Source organism: Podarcis pityusensis (genome assembly GCF_964106645.2).
Source record: "Podarcis pityusensis genome assembly, chromosome: 9".
In the NCBI taxonomy this organism is placed as follows: Eukaryota; Metazoa; Chordata; class Lepidosauria; order Squamata; family Lacertidae; genus Podarcis; species Podarcis pityusensis.
In genome coordinates, this window is record NC_138034.1 from 2,668,405 (window position 1) to 2,679,643 (window position 11,239).

At 45.1% G+C, this 11,239-nt stretch overlaps 1 long non-coding RNA gene across 1 annotated transcript; it reads left to right on the top strand.

Moving 5' to 3' along the window:
* The first annotated feature begins 4,204 nt into the window (after positions 1 to 4,204).
* On the top strand, positions 4,205 to 6,661 carry LOC308485694. Its single transcript, XR_013990680.1, has 3 exons — positions 4,205 to 4,352; positions 5,790 to 6,262; positions 6,432 to 6,661. It is a non-coding gene; the product is annotated as an uncharacterized lncRNA (long non-coding RNA).
* The last annotated feature ends 4,578 nt before the right edge of the window (positions 6,662 to 11,239 follow it).

Consider the following 11,239-nt stretch of genomic DNA (forward strand, 5'->3'; position numbering starts at 1 on the left):
AGGAGGAGGAAACTGTAGTGAATGATTTGGCAGATGTTAACAGGAAGCAAAGTCGTGGTGCAAAAGTGAGGTCTCTGCAAGGCCCACTAGGGTATAGTTCTAAAATAACCCATTGGTTCTTTCTTTCCTATTCTCATGCTCTCAGACTCACTTGGCAACATACAACATTTGTTCTTCACCCCCTCCGCAACCCCTTTCTGCATAATATTCCTTCTTTCGCTAACATCTGCAGCTATTCACAAATGAAGACATAGTGTAGAATCAATGAATACAATGTTTTTTTGTTGGGAAGTATTTGAGACCCCTGATCTTTCCAGCTATGGTGCCTTATGCAGGCCCAACCAGAGAGCAGCATGAAACGCACTCTTTGGTGATTTTAGCAACATTAATATGATGCTTGACATACCTAGATTTCTGGTGCAAGGTGACTTTGTCCTCTCTCACATTTTCCTGATTGCATTCCCCTTAAAATAGGTTACAACTGGGGGGAAATGGGGTGTGATTTCTCTCACTTGCACCAGACTCCATTGTCACAAAGGTCTGGGGTGCGAAAAAGCACATTTCTTGTCACCCCACATCATTTCCCCAACTGTGTCATTTTCCTGAATCAATCACCTACCCGAAACAGGAAAATAATGAGTTTGGGAGACACAATTGCCCCACTGCATGCAATAAGATGCACACGAAAGAGCAAAGCTTTCCTTTATGAACAGGTCCTAGTGGTGCTACATTAGATGCTGCCTTCCATAGCAAAAATTGGCTGTCTGTTCCAACCTGCTACTTGCTAATGTTCAGCAAGGTAACCATTACATGCACATATCACGTGCACAAGGTCTAACACGAGATATAGTAATGACCGAGCGAAAGAGTGCAGAATGTTTGCGTATAGGAGACAGTGCATATGTACATAGACTTAAAGGATATAAAAGACATTCTCACGCAGAGGGAACCCCCAGGACCAGACCTCAGGGCAGTTGCTGGCCTTCCATCCCTGTCCCCACTCCTTTCTGAGCCCTGCTATCATATTATCTCCTGAGAAAATACTTCTTTTCCCTCTTTCTGCTGGAGGCTGTTTGCACACCAAAAGAAAAGGTGCTTGCCAGAGGGCTTTTTATTCTCACAGAGTTGGGCAAAGAGAGCAGATTTCTTTGTTTAAATAAACTATCAAAGCTGGGCGCCTTCCAGAGGCAAGCATAAAATTTACTGTTTAATTGTGTAGAGTTATTTGCAAGTCTGTTGATACATTTTCAAAGCACAATAATGGAGTAAAAGGCTCTCATGTCAGCTGATCTCTCCTAGTTTTTGTTTTAATATTTACAGCACAAACCTCACAATACTTGGCCAGAAAGAGAGATCTGGGCGGGTGGGCGGGCGGGGGGGGGGGAACCCTACAGCTTTTATTCAACAGTAATGGTACCCAGAATGTTCCATGGGCACAAGAATTCCTTGTTGCACAATTTAATGTTCTCTCTCTGGGAGGCCCATGTCTTAAATGCAAAATCTCCTCTTAGAGCCAGTTCCGTGCATCTTTGGGGGTATTTTGCAACTTGACAAGGAGGGGGCACCATTCTGCCTCAGACAGCAACATGCATACATACATGCACACATAAATTTATTTGTATGCTGCCTTTCCACTGTTAAAACCATGCTCAAGGCAAAAAGGTAAAGGACCCCTGACAGGTTTTTGTTTGTTTGTGTGTGTGTGTGTGTGTGTGTGTGTGTGTGTGTGTTTTGAGATGAAGAAAGTTTATTGGGAAAACCAGGAGTGGAGTTTTGTCTGGGACTAGACTGTAAGTTTAGATCTGGTGATAAAAACACAGCCCTGGGCTGAGCAAATGCTAAGAAGCACCTTGTTCCTTAATTCTAGGCACATGTTGCCCTTCCCCTGACACCGTTTCACACTCTGATTGCTGGACTATGACATTCACTGGCATCCTAATAAACCAAGAGCAGGAGCAGGACCCATGAGCCTGAAGTTTGCTGCTCACCCCTGGTGCCTACAAGAATGGGCTGGAGGACCCCTGACAGTTAAGTCCAGTCGAGAACGACTCTGGGGTTACGGTACTCATCTCGCTTTATTGGCTGAGGGAGCCGACGTTTGTCCACAGACAGTTTTTCCGGGTCATGTGGCCAGCATGACAAAACTGCTTCTGGTGAAACCAGAGCAGCGCACAGAAACACATTTACCTTCCCACCAGAGCGGTACCTATTTATCTACTTGCACTTTGACGTGCTTTCAAACTGCTAGGTTGGCAGGAGCAGGGACCAAGCAACAGGAGCTCACCCCGTTGTGGGGATTCGAACCGCTGACCTTCTGATCGGCAAGCCCTAAGCTCAGTGGTTTAGACCACAGCACCACCTGCATCCCTTATAGCAAAAGTAGTCATAAGCAATAAATCAAACATTAACACACAAGCAAACTGAACAATTTGCACATAAATCACAAGAAGACCTAAAATAAATATTTAAAGAAACCAATAGCAACCACTATGATTCTATGATTCCAAACCTTACGCCAAAGAATAAATGGACATAAATCTGACATCAAGAATCACAAAACAGAGAAACCAGTAGGAGAACACTTCAATCTCCCAGGACATTCTATACAAGATCTCAAAGTAGCTGTTTTACTACAAAGGAATTTCAGAAATAGACTGGAAAGAGAAGCTGCTGAATTGCAACTCATTACCAAACTTAAAACCATGGAGAGACCTGGTTTGAACAAAGACATTGGATTCTTATCCCATTATACATGACTAAGCCATTTCTCACCTTCTCACCCCTTGCCTTTTCCTGTAAGACCTATTACAGTCGTTAAGAGTCGTCAGCAGGCTCATCTCAGCTATCTGCCAATCTCCCATTCCCACCACCCTTCTGAGTAATACCCCTCCCCACCTTCTCACTATATAGAAGGATCTGGCAACTTCTGTTTCAGTGTATCTGAAGAAGTGTGCTTGCACACGAAAGCTCATACCAAGAACTAACTTAGTTGGTCTTAAAGGTGCTACTGGAAGAATTTTTTTTATTTTGACTATGGCAGACCAACACGGCTACCTATCTGTAATATGATTCTATGATTCACCCTCCTCCAAAAAGAACCACTCCAATGCAAGAGTCTTGGGCCACCCGTGAAAACCCAGCAACACAGACACCTTCTGTTCCTGGAGGAAAATTCAGTGTGGTTTGCAACAGCTGTGGAGCTGAGATTAAGGGAGGGCCACGCAGGAATTTCCATTAAACTGATGACATCAACGAGAGTCATGGGAAAGAGGTAGTTTCTCCTTTCCCTCTAAATGCCACAGATGGAAATTGGATATGGATAAAGTTAATGACACTTATCTATGCTGGCATTTGGGGGGAAATAACCTATAGATTGGTAAACATCAGGATTTTATATTGCCTGTCCCAAATGGTATGTTTTGATTCAACCTACTCCCACTAGAAAAAAGCTCCAGGAAGATAATCCGGAAGCAATGCAGAGAGAATTAAAACTAGGTCACCCTGAAGGAAATGTCCCAGCATTAATTGCCATCTTGAGAATGGATGAGGGAAAAGGTGGAAGGCTCATTTGCAAGGCCACAAATTTGCATATGTCCAGTTCTTTTTTTTTTTTTTTAATGGGCAGCTTCCATGAATGGAGGTCAAAGGATATTCCATGCCAACTGAAATGAAATGCATTATAAAGGCTTGGTACTTTGCATATGGAGTAATAGTATAGTCCTGCTTTATTCTGCCTTGGCCAGGCCACACTTGATGTTCTGGGCACCACAATTTAAGAAGGAAATTGACACGCCGGAACGTTGACCAGGGGTCTGGAAAGGAAGCCTTATGAGGAACGGTTGAGGGAGCTGGGTATGTTTAGCATGGAGAAGGGGAGACAGAGAGGAGATATGGTAAAGGTAAAGGTAAAGGTACCCCTGCCCGTACGGGCCAGTCTTGACAGACTCTAGGGTTGTGCGCTCATCTCACTCTATAGGCCGGGAGCCAGCGCTGTCCGCAGACACTTCTGGGTCACGTGGCCAGCGTGACACGCTGCATCTGGCGAGCCAGCGCAGCACACGGAACGCCGTTTACCTTCCCGCTGGTAAGCGGTCCCTATTTATCTACTTGCACCCGGGGGTGCTTTCGAACTGCTAGGTTGGCAGGCGCTGGGACCGAACGACGGGAGCGCACCCCGCCACGGGGGATTCGAACCGCCGAGATATGATAGCCATCTTCAAATATATCAAGGACTGTCACATGGAAGATGAAGCAAGCTTGTTTTCTCCTGCTCTGGAAGGTTTGGCCCGAACCCATGGCTTCAAATTACAAGAAGGAAATTCCAACTAAACATCAGGAAGAACTTTCTGATGGTAAGAGCTGTTTAACAGTGGAACAAACTCATTGTGAGGTGGTGGGCTCTCCTTCCTTGGAGGTCTTTAAGCAGAGGTTGGGTGGCCAACTGTCATGGATGCTTTAGCTGCGATTCCTCCATTGCAAGGGGTTGGACTAGATGACCCTCAGGATCCCTTATATATGCATCCTTCTTGTCTCCCTTCCCACGCTTCTTACCCATGTGAAACCAAAACCAGACACCTGGAAAGTCCATTTTCACTTAGGGCACTATTAAATCTTTCTTGCACTACTTCTGCTACCTGTAAATGTTGTCATGAAGACAAACAGCATTGCCATTTGTACTGACCAGTCTTGGCCAACCTCTGGGGATGTGTACATCTGGTAAAGTTGTCTCTCCAAGGGACATGTGCACACTCTGCACATGCTCAGGGGGTACCTGTGACATGGTAAAGGCTGCTTACGAGCCTTGTCAGAACAGGGTTTGGCTCAAAATGATGACCCTCAACTGAATGGACTACTGGCCTGATCTGATTCACTGTAAGGTGGTCTTCTGATACCAGACCATTTCTCATTAGAAAGCAATAGCACATTAACTGATTAGTACAATAACCACATATTGAAAATCAATTTTAATTTGCATTCTCTGCTAGCAGTTGCTCAGTGCTGACTGAGAATTGCAGATGGTCTTCTTCAAGCATCTCTTGATTCAGAAAGTGTGTTATGATTTTGTGAACAATAAATTACACTGTGGGTGACTGCACTGGAGCTGAACCAAGAGTCTGTGTTGTGGAGTTGCCTGGTCCCATGCATGATGGCTCGTTTGGTGTATGTGCACTCATAATACCTGGTCTGAATCTACAGCTGCTTCTTGTCTGGCATTAAGGCTGAGTTTTTCAAAATTGCCAGGAAAAAACTTCAAACAGAAAATATAATCAGAACAAAACATTTTGACATTATCAGGAAGGGTTGTTCCAAGAGATTGTGGAGTCTGATAGGAGGTGAGAAATCCAAACTGCACCCAATGCACTAATTTATATGGGGCCCAATCCTTAGGGAGTCCCCTTGCATGAGGCTCTTTGAAAGGAACAGGAACTGCAGAAGAGCACAATAGGTGACATTTGCACATAAACATTTCCCAGAGAAGTCTGATCACACTTGAGCAGCCTTAATGATGCCCTAAATAGGCTGGCAGAGGCAGCTGGTGGCAGGATTGCCTCTGTTACATGGGAATTTTGCCTGCTGCTGGGTGAGAAGGGAATCTGGCTAGGGCGGGCCCTAGAATCTATTTTTTCTTTCTATCTCTTGGCTGCAGATGACGGCTCCTCCTGTGCCTGTCATCATCCTGAGATGGTTGGAGCGTGTGCATGGCATCAGTTTAGAGGGATACTCACGCTTCTCCCGGCACACCAAACCTGAGGCATGCCCACATTTCAGTTGCCTTTCTTTTCTTGCAGATATAAACCAAACCCTTTAAGATGGCAGTCTTATGCTTTTTCCTGAATATGCATCTTTTCCCCTTACAAAGCCACCATCCACTTCCCCTGCGGTGGCTTCTGCTCTGTTGTTAATCCTTCCCAGATCGCCCGCTTTCCCTTTAAATGTGTGGCTGTGTCATCTGACCCTGCCTGTACCCTTTTGCGGATGCCAGTGCAAAGAGAGGCAGGGCAGGCCAAGTCACATGCATGCCTACGCTGCAAGAGTCACGGCAGAAGGTGCGCAGTTTGTGTCTTCTGACAGGCACACTGCAATCCATAATTTAAATATGCTATTTGCGATTGAGATTCTGTTTTGGAAACCTTGCGTGTGAAAACATATGAGGTGAAGCACACCTCTGGGTCTCTTGAGTCATCTGTCTGTTTTATTTCTGTGGCTCTCTGTCCATAGGAGAACATGCCCATTTATGGACATATCTTTCCATGATTATTAAGTAAAGTATTATTATTATATTCTTATTTATAACTATTTCTCTCTTTATTACTGTACTTTTAATAATATATTTATTATATTATCTGCAAAAAAGGTCAGCAAATTGGCCAGGTAGCAGGGAATGTTGTTCCACAATTTTCCCTTAAAAATGTCTCAATTTCTTTCTGCAGCTTCTCTTCCAACATTCTGGGTCAGCTCATTTACTGAAGCCACGGACTTGAAAACTTCAGAGACCATTCTGACTCTTTGCACCAGACAGTCACCTAAGGCAGTGGTTCCCTTGCCTGCCCCCCCCCACTAATTTTTTATCATTTTTGCATGGTGATATCACAATTTTATGGTCTGTTTTACTTCTGTGCAATTTTTCAATATATTGGCCAAAATCGGTTTTGAATCACAACGTGGTAACGATTTTGACAGGACAACATGCAGCAATACATCGCTGCTTGCGTGAGGAAAAGCTGGGCAGCCGATTGTGAGGTGCTGCCTTCCCCTCACACTGATGGATAAAAGCTGATCACCCTCACTTCAGGGCGGAACAGCTCTTCTTAGTCAGCAGGAAAGCAGCAGCAGACACAGTGGACTGCATCTTCGCTGGCTGCCAGCCCCCAATCCCCCTCCCCTCCCACTCAAACCATGAGGTGGAGGTGACTCCGCTTTCTCTCCCCCCCCCCATCTGATCTCCATGGCTGCTTCTTCCCTCATCTCCATGCCTGATCTCCAATTTCAGACATTGTGATATATCAAAATATCATGCTGTTTAGCTGCTGATTTATCAGGATGTTGAAAACCAGCCCTAGCCTGTTTTTTTAGTATACCTAAAATCCTTTGCTTATTAGGGGCTACCCCAACATTGCTTTGCAGAGGTAACTATCATAGTTATCAAAATTTTCAAAAGTGAGGGTCCATGGCTTGGCCTTTGAAAAACAGGGGGTCCTCAGTAATTAGATAATTAGCTAAGGAACTGCCTCACCCATATATCGCTGCCCAGCAACTGCCTTCCTCCGTTGGGGCACTGCTGACCACATGGCATGACCCAGAGGTGGGCTTAGTTTGGACTAGAAATCAGACATTTAGTGTTGCAGCTCCAACCCTCTGGAATCAGTTGCCAGCTGAAATTAGACAGGCACCCAGCACTGTGATGTTCATGTGCTCACTGAAAATGCTTTTGTTCAAGAAGGCTTTCCCAGAGATGTAATATTTCAGGAATTATGAGCTATTAATTGTACAGCAGTAGAACATGGGGTGAAATAAGAGCCCCTCCTCCTCAGATTATGCCAATTTAATTAAATAAACATTTGGGTTGATTTATAAAACAACAGGAGTACAATCAAGGAATAAACACAGGAAATGCCCGGCAGTAGGATATATCTTACATGGCACCAGCAGAAGTCAAAGGCCCTTCTCCTTCCAGAAGATGCTGTAGGGAATCTACGGTCTGTAAGTCCACTGCTCACTCTCTCTCTAAAAAAATCTAACACAAGACTTGGCTGTATATTTATAGCCCCTTGCCTGTGGAATTGAGGCAGTGGCATATACTGCTTTAGAATATAGGGCAAATATGAAACAAAGGTCAACTAAGAGAAACAACATGTACTTTTGCCCCTTAGGAAGCCAGGTGGGGTCTGAGTGTGGGGTAAAACAGATACAAACAAAAGGTCAGATTACGTTGTCAAGCATGGCCCAGCCTCCTAGGGCCAAGAGGTTTCAGGGTTGGTTTCCTTGGAATCATCACTGGAGACAGGTTTTGTTTATGTCATTTAAGATTTTGCTTCTACATATATACAGGTTCACAGCATTAACTTCAGCAGATACTGCTCCCATCAGATTGCTAAGGGAATCCCCAATGAATTAGCAAGAGCAAGTCAGGCCTCTGGATCTTTTCCAGCACTGCTGTGGGGGGGCGGGGAGGCAAAGCCCCAACTCTCAACTGTCTCTCTCCTTCCAAAATAGCCCATCCATTAAGAAATATCTCCTTAACAAAGGAGGGTACTTGACCACCATCAAGATGCCACAGCCATCAAGATAATCTCCAGATGAACTCCTGGTACCATTAACCTTCTCCTGACCAAACCTGTTTTACAACCAGTAATTATGGGCCTTCCATCCAGATAAACCTCCCAAATTTACAACTACAGTGGTACCTCGGGTTACATACGCTTCACGTTACATACGCTTCAGGTTACAGACTCTGCTAACCCAGAAATAGTGCTTCAGGTTAAGAACTTTGCTTCAGGTTGAGAACAGAAATCGTGCTCTGGCGGCGCGGCAACAGCAGGAGGCCCCATTAGCTAAAGTGGTGCTTCAGGTTAAGTACAGTTTCAGGTTAAGAACGGACCTCCAGAACGAATTAAGTACTTAACCCGAGGTATCACTGTGTATGTAATTTTTACAGCTGCACCTGTTGCACCACTGAATTTCCGTAGTGGGTTCTGAGCACTGTTTATTTGCTGTTGGCATCCATCTGTCTTGAGAGACAATGGAGTGTGCCCATTTAACTTATTAGTTGCTTTTTGCCATGACAACTCAAAGCAACTTAACAATAGTTTAAGCAAAAAACAAATACATACATTAAAACCAGCATTAAAAATATAGAACCATCTAAAAGACAATTCTTTTTTTGTCAAAACTAGATTAAAACATCCCACCCACTCAAAAACACCACAGATATTTAAAAGCGAATGGCCAGGTGAAAAAGGAATGTTTTTGCCTGGCTCCTAGAAATATGTAATGGTGGCGCCAGGTGAGCCTCCATGGGGAAAGCATTCCACAATTGGGGAGCCACCACTGAAAAGGCCAGTTCTCGTGTTGCCACCTGCTAGATCCCCAAAAATCAAAATATCTGGATGTACATTCCATGTATTCTTGGCTGTGTGCTATCACTGTGCAGCTGTCTGCATGACATCTTCATTGTTATGTGGTAAGACATTTTGTGGTGGGGATGGTAGCAGTAAAACATCTGGCAGTGACTGGCCTATCTGAGCTAGCATCACAGGAGGCCTATCTATATGTGATACAGAATAATCTCTGGCTGCCATTGCCTGAACAGGTATCTAGTTGGCACCAACACATTCTGTTGCATTAATATTTTGCTATTTTTACTTGTGGATACACCATATTTACACATTTTATCTGGGCTAAGGATGTTTCCTTTTTCATTCTGTTCAGAATTCAGGTTGTGTTTTTTTAAATGAACAAACAAAATTACCGTATTTTCACCCTAAAGCAAGAGAAAACCAGGATGTTGCTTTAAAAGTTACACACACACACACACACAGAGAGAGAGAGAGAGAGAGAGAGAGAGGTAGGTTCTTTTCTACAGCTGTTGGACAAGCAAAACTTGATATGGAGTGTGAAGAGTGACGGCAGTTTTTCAAAAGCTTGCTGCCTTTCCAGCAACACCTGATGGAAAACTGTAATGCCAACCAGCGGAAAGAAATAGAAACACTATTTTGAGGAAGGTCAGAGCTCACCACCCCGGCAGGCCACATCCCATCATTCATGTGACACGACTGTGTGCCATATCAGGTTGAATATCCAACATGGGGGCTGGCAAAGATTCTAGATACGAGTGTCAGGAGGGGAAGTTGTATTTTTTTTGTCTTCCATCATTCATTACGATATATTTTGAGATGTATTGAGGATTTCTGCCAATTAGCACTTCCATGCCACAGCTCCGTGAAGAGGCTGACATCATGGCCTTGGACCAGGGGTTGGCAACCTAAGGCCCATGGGCCACGAGCGGCCCATGGGGGTCGTTTAACCGGCCCACGAGCTACCCCTGAACTGAGCCGCCCGATGCGCTAAACCGGCACAGCATGGGAACTTGTTTCCACTGCGCCAGAAATTGGGTCTGCGCAGACGCAGGTGCTGGAAATCACGGGCGGGCGCACTCACGCACACACGCCATCCGGCCCACGGAGGGATCTCTGCTGGAGTGAACCGGCCCAGGCGAGGTAAACCTTGCCAACCTCTGCCTTAGACAATGTAGAATGCAGGGGTTCAAGAATTTTAGTTATTATTTTAAAATACCAGTTGTACTTGGACTGGTCATGCCTTGGTTTTGACATCGTAGGTTGTTATTGATAATGTCCCACAATGAAGAGGGCAATATGAAGTTTTGGGGACTCTAACACAGTATGGATTTATTGCACAAGAGGAAAACCCTGCAGACTTGGGGCAGGTCCACTTCATCCTCTCCCTCCAAACTTTGTCTCTCAAGGTACTGAACTGCATCGGAAGACCTTTAGATATTTGAAACTGAATGTGTTGCCATGTGTCCCAGTGGGCTTCCTATTCAGGATGCCAGGGCAGCAGTCAATGCCCCTGCAGTCTCTGCCTCCGTCCTTGAACTGCTGCATCACCCACCATGTCAACCCCCTTCACATGGCCTGGGGCACCTCGCTTTCTCACTCACCTGCTTCCTGTTCTCTTTCAGCTTCTTCCCTCTCCCTTCCACTATGCCCCCTATACCTATCACTGACTGACTCCACTCCTCATTCTGGCTTCTCTCTGCATTCAACACCTTCCTAACTCTTTCAGTAGCCTGTGGTTGGCTGCTGCTGACACAGCAGTTTGATTTCACACCCCCCCCCCCTGCACACTCCATTGTTTCTCAAGACAGACAGATGCCAAAAACAACATTGCTTCTCTTGATCAGGGCACTATGCTTCTGTTGATGCAGCCTAGAGTAGCATTAGCTTTTGTACAGGCAGGCTGGTAAGCAACCATGAAGCGCATCTTAGCAGTCAGCCAGTGAGGCTTTTTGTGTGTGTTTGCTCTGCCTTCCCATCCTCCCCATCCTTTTTCATTCATCTCTACCCATTTGCCCCTTGTTATATCCCACCCACACCACTCCTGTTTCTTTCATCCAGTTTTCCACCCCCTAGGTTCACTCCATTAGTACCTCCTTTTCCATCATTGTCAGAGACCCCCTAGCTCTCCTCTTCCTTTTATAGCCCGGGGAACATGCAAAGAT